Source organism: Carcharodon carcharias, chromosome 13, assembly GCF_017639515.1.
Source record: "Carcharodon carcharias isolate sCarCar2 chromosome 13, sCarCar2.pri, whole genome shotgun sequence".
Taxonomy (NCBI): domain Eukaryota; kingdom Metazoa; phylum Chordata; class Chondrichthyes; order Lamniformes; family Lamnidae; genus Carcharodon; species Carcharodon carcharias.
Window position 1 is genome coordinate 24,106,018 of NC_054479.1, and position 15,699 is coordinate 24,121,716.

The window sequence follows — 15,699 nt, forward strand, 5'->3', positions numbered from 1 at the left end:
GTCAGGCAGCATTTGTGGAGAGAGAAACGAAATTAACTTTTTGGCACTAAGATTGCCTATTTCTACCTCCATAACATCACCCTACTTCGCCTCTGTCTCCTGAAACCTTTGAGAAAGACAATTTTAAATATTTCCTTAATGGTGAGAGACTATAAGAGCTGTGGAGGAACCAGGGGATTTCAGTGTCCATGTACACAAACCACTAAAAGCTAGTGGACAAATACAAAATGTAATCAAAAAGGCTAATGGAATGTTGACCTCGTATTGATCTCAAGGGAGTTGGAGCTCGAAAGTAAGGTAATTATGCTCCAGTTGTACAGAATCTTCGACAGACCCCACTCCAAACCTTGGGAAGGATATAATGACTTTGGAAGTAGAGCAGCGCAGATTCAACAAAATGATATCAGGTCTTATCGGTTAAATTATGAAGGCAGGTTGCTTGTATTCTTTTGAATTTAGAAGGTGAGGGTGACCTGATTGACATTTTTTCAAATGATTATGGAACTTGATAGCTTGGTTACAGAGAAACTGCTTCCTCTGGTGGAGGAGTCCAGAACAAGGGCATTTTAAAATTAGAGCTAGGCCATTTATGAGTGAAATCAGAAGCACATTTTCACAGAATTGGTAGTGGAAATCTAGAATTCGTTCCCCATACAAGGCTGTGGATGCTGGGTAATATGCATTTTTCAAGACTGAGGTTGAGAGACTTATATTACGTATGGAACAATGGCTGGTAAATGGTTGAGGTACAGATCAGCCACATTCTAATAGAATGGAGTAACACACTTGAGGAGCTCTTTCTATGTTCCTATAATCATGATACATGAGTACAAGGGAAGCTCCAATGCTGCAGCTTATAAAGTGTTGCAGAAATTGTCAAAGCATTTCACTGAGTTTTGTGTACATTCTGCAGTGAATTGTAAGTTGAAAAGATCAAAGTGGAGAGAACATATACAGAAAGTTCTGAACAGACCTTTGTGGATTGGTTATTTTTGATACCAGGGTTATTGTTACTCTAACCTCATAATAACATGGCCTACAGTTTTGATCTACCTCCCACAATAATTTTGCAGATTGTCACCATCTTGTGTCTTTCTCATTTTTTCTCCCCCAGACCATGTAACTTTCTCCATATAAAATGTTTGCTCTCCATGCTTATGCTATTGTCCCTCTTGAGACTGATGCCTGGACTGATGATGTGAGAACATTGCAAATTATCTTCCCTCTTTGCCCTGTGAGGAAAGTTATTTTTGAGTGGCACCTTTTAGTACTTGATTGAGATTGTTGGTGTGAGAGGGAAGAAAATGCACTAGAGAATTCCAGGGGCTGAATTTTGCCATCGGTGAGCAGGGGGTGCCAACATGTAAAATGACGCGGGATGATGTCGGGGGAACTCCTGATGTCACTGCACCCCATTTCAATTTTCAGGCAAGTGGGGGCACAGCAAAATCAGCTGCGGGCCCACTGACCTGTCAATGGCCAATTGAGGCCATTGACAGGATCATTAAAACAATTAAAGGACCTGCCCGTCCAACCTTAAGGCTGGTGGGTAGGCCAGGAACCCCAGCGGGCAATGGAAAAAACATGAAACCTCATCCACCGGCGGGATGAGGTTTAATGCAGGGTGTTAAACAGTTTAATAAAGTTTTAGTGTAATTTATGAACATGTCCCATCTCATGTGATATTGTCACATGAGGGGGGGACATGTTAAGGATTTTTTTTTTCTATTTTTAATGTTTTTAAAAGTGTCAGTGATCTCCCTGAAGCGGCACTTAGCCTCAGGGAGGTGTGCGCTCTTTTGGGTGTATGCACGAAAGAGCGCACTCTTGCTTTTGGGGAATCCCCCCCCACCTGCACTGGGAGTGCATAGCGCTTCCCGGCAGACGTCACGCTGGGCGGGCCTTAATTGGCCCACCCACGTAAAATGGCGGTCGGGCCTGCTTCTCTGGCGGGGATCGGCTCCCCACTCGCTGGAGATTGGGTCAGGCCCGCCCGCCCAGCAGCAGAAAATTCTGTCCCAGATGTGGCGAGCCAGTGGCCCAGGCACCCTATGCTGCCATGCTATCTATAGCATCCACCCTCTTATTTTAAGCAGATATATTGAAGTGAGTGTAAAGTTCTGTTTGGTAAAGACTAGGCTCCCCTGGTTTTTGTGTTTTGCTGTTCTGTATACCACATGTTCAAGCATTTCATTCCATCATCAGATAAACAGAAATGATTTCCGACATACTTCTACATGTACAGTAATGGCTGGTAATGTGCTAACTGAGCCAAGAATAACAAAAAGAAAGTCAGTGCTCTGCATTTGTCACTTGATTGGAAATTAAGGGGAGTCTAAGGGCTAATTGCTCTCAGTTCAGAATTGATGGACCCTCTTTAGGAAAAAGTTAAATTTGGTTCCCACTCAAATTAAGTCTTAAATGCATTGGAATGCTTGTTAAATGCTGCAAAGAATTCTAATGCAAATACCCGTTTTAGGCTCATGTTGCCTACCTCTTTGTTGAACAGCACTGGGGTTCTGGAATAATGCTTTCCTTCACTGCATTTTGGGCAAAGTGTTGATTTTAACTCTGCTGTACAGAAGTATTCAGTGGTCTTTACATCTCCTGGTTCTGTCCATGCTTTCTAAATAACATACACTGATATTGCAGAAGGGCAGCAGTGCTTGTGAAGGTGAACGGTGCTAAATCATATAGTAATATTGCATACAGTAGAGGCAGTTGTTCATTCCTTTCAGATCGTTAACCTGAATACTGAAAATCTATCATTCAGTGAGTATCTTGAAATTTAGCTGCAGTAGCCATACTGATTTGGCAACATTGAATATATAGAGGGAGAAAGGTCCCTGGAATATATGTGTCATGAGAATGTAATAATTTTCATCATATTATTGTGATTCATTGTAAAGGTAGGTTAATAGTGGGGTTTGGATTAATTTCTCTTTGTGGATGAGTGTGTGTGGTGGTTTTAATTGAATTGGAGGCAGCTGGTCTGGAGGTTTTGAGTTATGAAAAGGGAAGCTGGGTTTGAAAAGCTAAATACGTAACCATGGCTGAAGTTTTAGAGTATGAGGTGTAAGGAACATTTGCACTTTTAGATAAATTAGGTTAGTTTGAGTTTAAAAAAAATGGTAAGATGTTACACCTAGCCATAAAAAGCTAAGCCAAACAGTGTGTTTGTTTTTCCCAAAGGTTACTGATAATATGAGCACTATGAAAGATTTATTTGATGAGAAAAGTAAAGTTGCAAAGACATATTGGAACAACGGAATTTACATTAAAAAGGGAGAAATGGGTATAAAGGAGATGTTATGTGTAAGGGAGAAGGAATTCTAAGATCTAACAAGTGTGAAAAGCCTCCAGCCTCTATGCATCAAGTTGCTGTCTACAGGAACTGAAGTTAAGAAAACTCATTGTGAAGGTCACTGTCCAGGGTATTGTGTACTTTGCCTGGGTCTGTTGAAATCTATTTTTGTTTTTACTGTTGCCTTAATGGAGGTGTAACTGGGAGCTAGATTAATTAGGGGAGTTAGTAGTTATTATAGTGGTAATTTGTAGACCTATGTATTTGCTTAAAATCTTTTGTTCTATACATAAATGTTTAATTTAGTTTTGTAAAAAACCCCTTAAGACTCGGTGGACTTATTACTACTGAATTCAAGGCACGCATCTCGAAATAAAGTACAAATTGCAAAACCGTTGTGGCAGCTGTTTCAATTTTCCCTCTGGGATTTGAGCAGCTCAGCATTTACCATCCGCTGTTGCATAACAATATGCACCCAGAAGGCAAGCGTCCTACAAGGTAAGAGAATAGGGAAGCAGAGGAATGGATGACCATTAGTAAGGAGATAGGAAGAGGTGTATTTTAGGAGGGGGGGGCTCAAAAATGGGATGCCACGGGGATCCATATTGGGGCCACTTTTGTTCTCTGTTTTAAAAAAAGGACATTGATGTAAGGGGGTGAATGTCACATTTTGTTGATGATGGCAAACTGGGAGGAAAGGTAAAGTACCAAGAAAATTGCAGGGATACAGAAAATTAACAGTCTTAAGAATAAGGGTAGGATAATGATGCATGTGATTTCATGTAAAATAATGTATTTTGAAAATGAGAATATTCCATGTTTAAGCTCTGTTGTAGATAACTTACTGAGTTTACTTGCATCACTTGTTTTCAAAGTGTATACAATGCTTGCCCTTGTGTCATAATACAAAATAATGAATATGTGACACTCCTAAGGATCCTCCTGCATAGCATCTGAGTTTTGTCATTACTTTTCCTCATAGCTGACTCTTTTTGCAAACCTGACTGATTTTCCACATCTCTGTTGCTGTTTTTATCTCCCTGTGTTCACAGTAGGACTGGGATAGGGACCGGGACTAAGTCGCCTGTTTGGGACAAGAGACTTTCCAACCCAATCAGTCAGGGGTTTTTTTATTGTTTGATATTGAGACACATTAACCACTATTTGTCTTGGGGAAGAATTAGCATTTTGAGTTGGACCTGCAGGTTGGCAAGAAAAATTAAGAGGAAAAATGAAAAGTGGGATCAGCAGTGAGATTAAGGAGAATCCTAAACTCAGGGAAGTTTTGGTGAGTGGTAAGCAGAGGAAGCCCTCAACGGGGAAGCAGGGAGCTTTCGAGAGCAGCAGAAATAATCTCAGGTGTGGATTCGGCCACTGCATTGGGAGCTAGTAGTGAATGGGAATGAGCAGGGAGAAACCGACAACATTACAAAACTGTGACAACAGGAAGTAATAATTGCGACATGAAGTGAGCGTGCAGTTTTTAAAAATATATATGAGCAGATCTCCCAGGGCATTGGTAATAGTGTGATAAAGGTTTTATAGGAACAGGAATGTTATGCCAAATATTATGACCAGGGACCTGACTTATCAGCATTGGAGGTTGTCGTGAGTCTGGGTGCTGGGGTTTCTCTGTTTGGATTGGGGTTCCAGGAATACAGGAGAGGGAGGCATAAGGGATAATTCTGGGGTCGGGAATCATTGGAATTGAAGTTTAGGGGCACATAAATACTAAAGGTTCCCTGAATCTGGGATGAATTGTGGGGTGGGAAGACCAGTCCTGGCAGGGCTTTCTGGGATCCATCATGAATGAGAATGGACCATTGGACACAAACTGCAGATGCACGGTTTCCCATCAACTGCTCCAGCAGTAAATTATTCTTTAGTGCAGTATTAGTGAATTTGCTGACTTATACATTTAATACATATAAATATACTTCAGTAATCAACATTAGCTCATAAACTATTTGTAAGTTTATTATGTACACAGTTTCCAAGAATGAATTAAAATAATTCCTTCAGGCTCAAAAATGACTCTCAAAAGAGATTTATAACTGATGCTTTAACACCAAGAACAGCAGTCCCGTGCTTGGTAAAGAATATCTACTTGTGTAACTGTTGAACAATGATAATGGGGGCTGTTATTTATTGGTCTTACCTCTTGCAACTACTGTCTGTTTGATAATAGGAAATTTCATTCTTCAATAGATGTCAAAATGTGCATGAAATAAAGCTTTGAGATTTTGATTTCCAATTTACTTGAATTTTTTTTTACAAAATGCAATAAAACTCTCAAATATTTACAAAATGATGAGACACAGTCTTTTCAATTTTCAACTCCTGGTAATGTACAGTTTGCATGCTGGGAAATTCTGTAACCTGCACGTGCTTAGAATGAACAGATGTGGTTGAAAGCTCTTTCTAACCTTTGAGTCAAAAATATCCAGTAGAAAGTCAAGCTTTTGAAACAGACTTTAGCCCTGAAGGAAAATAAAAATCACTAATCAAGGTATTGAAAGACGTAAATGACAAACCAGTGAGTAAATGTAAGCATACTATTCAGAAATATGTAGAGAAAATTGCTTAAAACTTCATTATGGGCATTTGAAATTTCTGTTACTGAGATGAAAAAAATGGCAGAATATTTTGTTTGCAAAACATTCTAAACTATTTTATTGGCTTTTTAACAAACCACGACAGAGAAGGAAATCATAACATCTTTAGAGAGTATTTTTGCATTCCAATTATTTATATAGTGATTTTGAATGTTAAATGTTGGCATAAAAATCATTACAGCAGTTTGTAACTACAGAAAGAAAGATTTATGGACAGAAAGTGAATGCCATGCATAGTGATAATGTCACTGGACTTGTAATCCAGAGGCCCAGGCTAATGCTCTGGGGGCGTGTGTTAAAATCCCACTACTGCCGCTGCTGGAATTTAAATTGAATTAATAAAATCTCAAATTAAAAACTAGTCTCAGTTATTAGTGACCATGAAACCATTGTCAATTGTTATAATTGTCTGGTTCACTAATGTCCTTTAGGGAAGCGAATCTGCCACCCTTCCTGACGAACGTACGAAATAGGAGCAGATGTTGGCCATTTGACCCCTCCGGCCTGCCCAGCCATTCAATAAGATCATAGCAGATCTGTTTGTGTTTTGAATTCCACATTCCCATCTTCCTCTGATAACGTTAGATTATTGTTAAGCAAGGGAATCAACCTACCTCCACCTTAAAATATTCAATGACACTGCCTCCACTGCTTTCGGAAGCAGAGAGTCCCAAAGTCACACAACCCTCTGAAAGAAAAAAATCATCCTCATTTCTGCACTAAAAGGGCAACCCCTAATTTCAAGTTCTAAGTTCTGGACTCACCCACAAGAGGAAACATCCTTCCCATGTCCATCTTGTCAGTACCGTTCAGTATCTTATATACTTCAATCAAGTCACCCCTCACTCTTCTAAACTCCAGTGGAAACAAACCCAGCCTGTCGAACCTTTCCTCATAAGATAACCTGCTTATTCCAGGTATCGATTTAGTAAATCGTATCTGAACCACCTCCAACGCATTTATATCCTTCCTTACATAAGGAAACCAAAACACTACATAATATTTGAGATATGGTCTCACCAATGCCCTTTATAACTGAAACATAATACCCTTACTTTTATAAAATCACAAATACCTGGAAAAACTCAGCAGGTCTGACAGCATCTGCGGAGAGGAACACAGTTAACGTTTCAAGTCCGTATGACTCTTCAACAGAACCGTTCTTTTGAAGAGTCATACGGACTCGAAACGTTAATTGTGTTCCTCTCCGCAGATGCTGTCAGACTTGCTGAGTTTTTCCAGGTATTTTTGTTTTTGTTTTGGATTTCCAGCATCTGCAGTTTTTTGCTTTTACCCTTACTTTTATGTTCAATTCCTCCTGCAATAAAGGATAGCATTCCATTAGCTTCTTAATTACTTGCTGTACTTGCATAGTAACTTTTTGTGGCTCATGCACTAGAACACCTTGAACCCTCTGCACCTCAGAATTCTGCAGCCGTTCTCCATTTAAGTAATACTTTGCTTTTTATTCTTCCTGCCAAAGTGAACAACTTCACATTTTGCTATACTATATTTCATCTGCCATCTTTTTGCTCACTCATTCAACCTGACTAGACCTGTCTGCAACCTCCTTAGGTCCTCTTTACAACATGTTTTTCTAACTATCTTTGTGTCATCTGCAAATTTAGCTATCATGCCTTCACTCCTCTCACCTAAGTCATTGATATAATTTGTAAGAAGTTGAGCCCCAGCACAGACCCCTCTGTTACTCCACTCGGCCTGCCAATCAGAAAAAGACCTGTTTACGCACACACTCTGTTTTCTGCCAGCCAGCCAATCTTCTGTCCAGGCTAATATGTTACCCCTACACTATGTGCTTTTATTTTCTGCAGTAGCCTTTGATGTGGCACCTTATCAAATGCCTTCTGGAAATCCAAGTACAGCACGTCTACAGGCTCCCCTTTACCCACAGCACATGTTACTCCTTCAAAGAACTCCATTAAATTAGTTAAACTTGATTTCCCTTTCACCAAACGCTGCTGACTCTTCCCAATTACCTTGAGTTCCTCTAAGTGCCCAGCTATAACCTCCTTAATAATTGATTCTAAATTCTTCCCCAAGACATACATCAAGCCAACTGGCCTACAGTTTCCTGTTTTCTGCCTCCCTCCCTTCTTGAATAGAGGGGTTACATTTGCTACTTTCTACTCTGATGGAACCTTTTCCAAATCTAGCAAATTTTGGAAAATTGACACCATCTACTACCTCTTTAGCTGCCTCTTTTAAGACCCCAGGATGAAGTCCATTAGGACCCGGAGACTTGTCAGCCTGCAGCTCCATCACTTTGCTCAGTATCGCTTTCCTAGTGATTGTGATTTCACCATGTTCCCCTCTCCTTTCCACCTCCTGATTTAGAACTATTACTGGAGTGACTTTTGTATCCTCTATAGTGAAGAGGAAGCAAAATATTTGTCCATTTCATTCATCATTTCCTTATTATCTATTACTAACTCCACGCTGTCACTCTCTAGAGGACCAACACTCACTTTACTTTTTTCCTTTTTAAGTACTTGTAGAAACTCTTGCTATCTATTTTTACATTTCCAGCTAGCTTCCTCTCTGACTCTAATTTCTTTCTCCCGATTAATGTTTTAGTCATTCTCAGCTGTTCTTAATATTCTAACCAATCATCTGACCTGCCACTCATTTTTGTGCAGTTTTATGCTTTTTCCTTAGGTTTGATGCTTTCCTTAACTTCTTTAGTTAACCACGGATGGTGGGTCCTCCCTTTAGAATTTTTCTTTATAGTTGGAATATAGGTATTCTGAGTATTCTGGAATATTCCCTTAAATGTCTACTACTGCTTCTCTATTGATCTGTCCCATAGCCTAGTATCCCAGTTCACCAGCTCAGCTTTTATGCCCACATGGTTGCCCTTGTTTAAGCTTAAAATACTAGTTTTAAACCCACTCTTCTCCCTTTAAAACTGGATGTAAAATCCAGCCATATTGGTCTGATCTATAAGTGACTCCAGATCCACAGCAATGTGGTTGACTCTTAAATGCCCTCTGAAATGGCCTAGCAAGCCACTCAGTTGTATCAAACTGCTACGAAGTCTAAAAGGAATGAAACTGCCCAGCATCGACCTAGGCACCAGAACGACAACATCAACCCAGACTCAGCCCTTTTGAACCTGCAAGGTCCTCCTTAGTAACATGCGGGGGCATGTGCCAAAGTTGGGAGAGCTATCCCACAGACTAGTCCTTCGATGGTACCCTCCAAGCCTGCAACTCCTACCACCAAGAATGACAAGGGTAACATGCATGGAAACACCACCAACTGCAAATACTCCTCCAAGCCACACACCACCCTGATTTGGAACTGTATCATTGTTCCTTCACTATCGCTGGATCAAATTCCTTGGAACTCCCTTCCGAACAGTACTGTGGGTGTACCTACACCACAGGGGCTGCAGCATTTCAAGAAGGTGGCTCACCACCACCTTCTTGAGAAATCAGGGACGGCCAATAAATGCTGGCGTAACCAGTGATGCTCATATTCCTTGAAATTTAAACAATAAAGAGAAAAATGGGTAGAAAGATGTATGGATGCATGTTTTAAAAATTGACCTGCCAAAAGTTGAATGGGAAATGGCTTTGCTCCTATGGAACCCTGCTGCCCAGGTGAGCTTTGTTAATAATTTCTCAATAGTGGTGTAGAAAAGTTTCAGTCTTGTGTAATTCATTGGAACAAAGCTCAAAAGGGCGGAATGACCTACTCCTGCTCCTGTTTTTCTTCATTTCTATAACTGGATGGCAATGTTGGGTCATTTTGGAGAACTTATTTCTGGTGAGGTAGATTCAGTATACCCACAGGACATAGCGGATATGATGTGCACATGGTTTCAAAATTGAGAACTAAGCATACAAGCAATATCATAGGCTCTAGTACCAATAGTGAGTTCTGGATTGAAAGAAATAGTGGATGCCTTCCAGACTCGACAATGAGTTCAAGAATTTTGAACCATATTCACTGATCCCATTTTTTCAGATAGCAACTGTCAGTAATGATTCTGTTATTATCATTTACATTTCCTATAGATCCATCTTTTGTTTCCCTGTTTGTCCCAATATCATTCTTTTTTGCCTTGCACCATCATCCCTTTTGAATCTTTTCTGCTGTCCACCCTATCATTGACCTTATCTTTTGTTTTTTCCTCCCCTCCCTCCTTTCCCTTCCTCTTGCTTAAGACCCATTACATCTTTAACTTCTTCCAGTTCTGATGAAGGGTCATCAGCCTGAAGCGCTAACTTTGCTTCTGCCTCTCCACAGGTGCTGTCCAACCTCCTGAGTATTTCCAGCATTTTTTCTTCATTGCAAATTTCGAGCATCTGCAGTATTTTGATTTTGTTGTAGTACAAGGAGGTGTCCTCTAACCTAGTAAATGGGTGGGGTTTCAATTAAGGATTTCAGCAATTTCATCTGAGGCAGTGGATGATGAATTCCACCCAAAGTTTTAGCCAAGTTGTGTATCAAATCAGCCAAAAGCAGTCACCCTTTTGGAATGAAACCTTCGGGAGTTGTAGCTGTTAATAATAAGAAACGCTTTGCCAACTCTCAGTTCCTAACAATTTTATGTTTTAGTTCAGAGGATTCCAACACAACATAAAGCTGTATCAGCCTAGAGCCATTTAAATTGTATATAACATGTGCAGTCATTCCTCCTCTTTGAAGAGAAAGGAAACTGAACATTGGAAGGCAGACAGCTGTGCCTTTTTGGATACAAGGTACTGACTTATTTCCAGAGGGACTTCAACTAAAATCTGGCAAGGTGATTCTCAGAGTCACAGGGTAACTAAACAGGTTTTTGTTCTATTCAGTCTTATCATTTTCATATATAAAGGCAGTGTTTTCATGGAAGCTGATTCCCAGAAATATCAGTATGTAACTGACCCCCAGGAATCCCACTGTCAGATCTACTTAATAGATGGCCAAGTGAAGACAAGGCCAGGATTCTGTCAGGCCAACAGGGATCTTATCCACTGCTCAGAGAACTGCTGGAAGTCCCATCAGTTCTGTAGGGGAGGCCCAGCAGAATCAAGTGCCTTTCAGGCACTTAAGTGGCCACTGTCAGGCCTTCCCATGATTGAAGTCCCTGGCAGAAGTCCCGCCCACCAGGAGCTGCTGGCCACTCAGAGGCCAACAGTTCTTCACGCTGCCAAGGTCAGCGATGCAGTGGCTGCTGGCAGCAACTGACTCACCAGAAATCCAGGATCATCATGCGATCCCAGACCATAGATGAGTGAAGGCGGGATGGGGCTTGTGGGTTTGGGGTGCAGGAAAGGAGGGGCGGGGGTTTGGAGATGAGGGTAGGAAGGCGTCTTTCATTAGCTAGCCTCTGCCTGATGCCTCATAGTGAGGGACTCCTCCGCTGCCAAACCTGACACGGTTTGCTGGGTGATCTTCCGAGGGTGCAGGAGACTCATGCAGCCTCCATTTAATCCCTGAATCATCGTTAAATTGTGATGAGCTCAGGGATGATGGGTGTCTGTTGGCTCATTGATGAGCCTCATTGACATCCTGGCAGGGGAATCCCGGCCTCCGACTTAACCAGGGGACATTTTGTCATCAGCAGGCCATTGACATGGGGTCTCTCCCACATCGATATGGGCCCAGCCGCCATGTTTCCTGCTGCAATGGGCTGCATTAAATCTAGCCCAAGGTGTTTCTATTATGATTGTGATGTGTGTGTGCATGTGTGTGTGTGAGGGAGAGTAAGTATCATTTCCTCTATTTGGCACTTGCAGTTTGGCTCAGGAAGTAGCCAAGGGAGGCCTTGAAACTGTTCAATTGCACTATTTAACCAGGGAATGCAATATGAGGCCAAGGAAAGTAAAGCAGGAGTCAGCAGCATTGAAAGAATAAAAATGCAGCGTTTATTTTAGGAAAATTGTGTAATTATTTGGCTTAAAGGAAAAGCTGCAAATATTGCAAGTCTGAAAGCAATCAAAGATTGCTGAAAACACAGGACGGGTCAGTCAGTATTTGTGGAGATAAAAGGTGGGACGACATTTTGAGCTTTTTTCAGACCCTGCTCAAAGTCCTGTTCGTCTGAAATAATAACTGAAAATAATGAAAAAGCACAGGTGCTGACTGATGTCCTGTTGTTTCCAGTATTTTCTGTTTTAAAGGAACAGTTGTTGAAATTTGTTACATTTCAACATCCTTTTCACATTTCTGTATTCAAAAGCAATGTTGATAGACATTCCAAATTGTAGCAATTCCATTTTGGAATGCTGAGGAGACATTGCCAGAATCATTCAGAACAGAAATGGAGTGAAAAAATTCTGAAAAATTGCTGAAGTGAAATGTTCTAGAAAATGCAGCAGAATAAAACATTCTTTTCTGTAATTCAAAACCAATTGACTGTAGCTCTTCAATGAATTGATGTGAGAAGGGGTATATTGATTCAGGTGCTTGATGCTTTGAAGCAGAAATTCCTTGGGAGTTTGAGCTGGAGGTCAAGGGTTGGGGGGGGGGGGATTACTAAAATGTAAACTTGTAGGATGGACTGATTTACTGCTTTGTTTTTCATTTGTAAGGCTCAGTCACAGTCATTGCTAAAGGTGAGAGGTAAACAATCCACCATGTGATTAATAAGATAATAATCTTGTATCTTGTGTCTGCAGGTCAATAGAGTGGATACCATGCCTTTTCCAGTGTGACACTAAGTGAACTGTTAAGTGGGGAAAACTGCTTGAATAAAAATGGTTTTGAATCAAAAGGCATGTGGTCTTCATTTATGCAGTGACAAACTAACCTGAATTAATATTTAAAGTTGCTACAAATGAACTTTCATAAATTGAGTTCTTAGTTTGTATTTAAACGCATGCAAAAAACAAGCTATGAATGTGTCAGTTAGTATAAGTGTCATTGTGGCTCAGTGGTAGCACTTACACCTGACTCGGAAGGTCATGGGTTCAAATCCCAGTGTGGTATGAGTATGTAATTTAGACTGATGTTCAGTGCAGTACTCATGTAGTGCTGGATAAATTGTCAGAAGTGCCATATTTAGGGTGAGGTATGAGTCATTCAAGTGCAAATAACACACCTTATGGCATGATTTTAAACAAACAGCAGAATATTTCCATCTGTGTCCTCCTAATCAAGACTCACCAAATCAGATTAGTTTATTTATCTTATTATATCTATTCATTATAAATTCCTGTGTCCACATTCATGGTTGAAACTGCTTATGGAAACTTATACTCCTGTCAGTGGTGACGGCGCAGTTCCTCAGTTATGTGATTCCCAGTTGTTCAGGCTTTCCAGTACTGCAGAACAACTCTGGTGTTTCAACCATCTCTTCTTCTCTGCTTCCAAAATTGGTTTATGTTTACTATTTAGCAAAATATTGAATGAAGCCTTTATATCTTATTCAAAATTTGATGTTTGCACTTCCTTTCTACAAAGCTATACTACTCCTTGTCACTCTTCAATCCCAGCTTTCTGTAATTTTTTTGCTATTATAAATTCCTATGTCTACATTAAAAATGGAAATTGCCTGGGTAAACTTGTTATCCTGTCTGACCACTGAGTGACATTCACCACCCCCCCCCCCCCCGGACTACTGACAGAATTCACTCACCTTCTAAAAATGGGATTGAGGGTGGGGGGAATAAAGAGTTGCACAGTTAAGGGGAAGAAGAAAGGATATTGAGGAGATGGTGGAATTGGGGTAGGGAACTACTGCAATTTGCATTTTCTTGCAGCCTTCACCTTATATGTAGCCAAGCAGTCATTGTGGGGTACTCAGCTTGCCACACTGCACTATGCTGCCGTCAACTTCCCACTGGAATGAAAAAGGGAAATGACAGAAATTCAAGCTGAAGAGTTAAGAAAGAAAGATGTAACAGAACATGAGAGCGAGAGAGAGAGAAAAACAGCACCATGAAGACATGTATGAGAGAGATAGAGAGAGAATCCTCTTCTACTTACTGTGAGAGATTAAATAAAAATAAAGATATCTCCCGTCCCCTGTTCCCACTTCACCCAAAGATTGCAATATGTCTTCATTCCTCATGTGCAGCAGCATGGGAGATTGCTATAAATGTGTTGTGTATCTATATATTCAAATAACTAGGAGGTTTACGTTACACTTCAGAATACATTGAAAGCCTTTGGCAAGCAAACTCTATGGGAAAATTCTTTGCAGTGACTTCTCAACCAGGGTGGTTTTTGAACTTCTACTTTTCCCCTATCCTGTTCTTCTTTCTATTCTCCCTCCCAACTCCCACCTGCCTCTTCTTTGTATTCCATTTGGTTCTGTTATTCTCCCAGCCTTCAAACCCTGGTTGACCTGAATAATGCATTTAGTCATGATTCCCCATGTACAACATCGCAGGATATTGACAATCTCAGGAGATGCACTGTTTTATAACAATAGGCTGTTATCAACAGAATGTGATGGAAAGTATTGCAGGAACCAAGTGTGACACTTGTAGCAAGTTTGCATCATACAGAAGACATGTAAACAAAATGGCAAAACAATACATCTGATATCTATACTGTATTAATGTCAATATAGGATTTATTTAAATTATAGAACATTGTGCTTCTAGTTAACATTACATCTAAAATGTAAAATAAACTGGAGTAGGCTTACATGAATTGAGGACCCATCTTATTTATGGATGTTACTATTCTAATATAAACCATATAAGGTATTGAATGATAATCTGCATCTCTTTGATCTTAGCAAATGTAATATAACCCATCTCTTGTTGATCTTTGTCAAGCTGGATGCTTCCACAATGCTGATTTTAGGAGTAAAATTTGGCAGAGATTTGGGAGCTGTTCCCTAGGGACTTTGTGTTTGATATATGCATGCTGAAAAGTGAAAAAGAGCTGATCAACCATATGGATTTCAGACCTTGGATTTGGCCAGACTTAGTGCAGTTTGAATCTGATCTTTGTAGACAGGAGTCTAAAAAGTTAAAATTCAAAATTGCCTGAATTCTGAATCCATCCAAACAGGATGGAAAAATCTGATTAGGCTGAATTGGTTGAATGAGATTCAGAACCAACAAGTGTATTAGCGAAATAGAAGCAGTGATGCTTACAACTGTACTGAGATAAAAAGGAATATAGATTATGAAATTTGGACCTGTATAATCTCTTAATATTTGTGCATATTTATTATTTTGGATAAATATTGGTTCAAAAATCTCTGACATAGCAAAAACTATGAGTCAGCAATATTCCTTATTCTATTGAAGTGACATACAATATTTCCCCCTCTCTGTATTTGAATTGCCAATCTTTACCATGCTCAGCATTGGAAAGCAGTGCCAATTAGGAGCTAATTAGGTAGGGGCTAATTGGACCTCCAACTTCTTCTCAAGGCCCCTCTGCAGAGATTAATTTATGTCCTATTACATATGCTTGGCCTAAATAGCCAAGTGGTTATGGTACTGGGTTTGTAACCCCAAGATCAAGAGTTCAGATCTCACAATGGCAAAACTATGAAACAATGTAACTTCATCTGAAACAGATGGAAATGGGTTTGTACTGGAAAGAGTTACATATAATGGGTACTAAGTTTTTCTTACATTAGCTGACTGAAATAAAGTTTCCTCTTTATGACATTGTAGAGAATGGCCAGACAGTACAGTTTGGGTCTGTGCTGTCAAGATGTTCTGGCTACAGGAAAGCTCATAGAGTTAGCAAACAAAGGATATGCAGGACACTGTGTGCTGTTATGAATTTAGCTCGATGGTAGATGTCTTCTTGAGTTCAATTGCATCAGTCATTCTCTTAAGTAGCCTGAGCATCATACTT

At 40.2% G+C, this 15,699-nt stretch overlaps 1 protein-coding gene and 1 pseudogene across 2 annotated transcripts in view; both read left to right on the forward strand.

Annotated features, from left to right (window-relative positions):
* The window catches only part of ttc28 (tetratricopeptide repeat domain 28), a 775,554-nt gene that overhangs the window by 301,320 nt on the left and 458,535 nt on the right, over nucleotides 1-15,699 (forward strand). The gene's annotated exons all lie outside the window — the stretch shown is intronic.
* Nucleotides 3,774-15,699, forward strand: part of LOC121285642 — a 43,362-nt pseudogene continuing 31,436 nt past the window's right edge.